We start from the raw sequence: 431 nt of genomic DNA on the forward strand, positions 1-431 counted from the left end.
TAAAGACTTGCCATACATCTACCTAAAAAAAGTAACTTTTTAAAGTGGCCCATCTTTATTTTTTTATCTTTTTATTTTTTTAATTTAAATTCTTTATTGTTTAAAATAATACATGAGTCGTTTTCCCACCCCCCACCTCTCCCGGCCACTGCCACCCCCCAGCACATGCCCTCACCCCATAGTGTCTGTGCCCATTGGTTATGCTTAAATGCATGCATACAAGACCTTTGGATGAATTGCACCTTCAAAGTACTTATCGTTTAGTTAGTGTTAGTCCAGCTCTCTTAATCTGAGGATAGTTTATGTTATAATTTTGATTCGGCGGTTTTCAGTAGTTCTTTAGGCATTTGATTCTGTTGTCACATTGTTGGAGTTTGCTTTGGAAACTCACTCGAAGTGTGCTGCGTCCCCCCTAAATGTGTTAGGTGTCA

Source organism: Myotis davidii, unplaced genomic scaffold, assembly GCF_000327345.1.
Source record: "Myotis davidii unplaced genomic scaffold, ASM32734v1 scaffold194, whole genome shotgun sequence".
NCBI lineage: Eukaryota > Metazoa > Chordata > Mammalia > Chiroptera > Vespertilionidae > Myotis > Myotis davidii.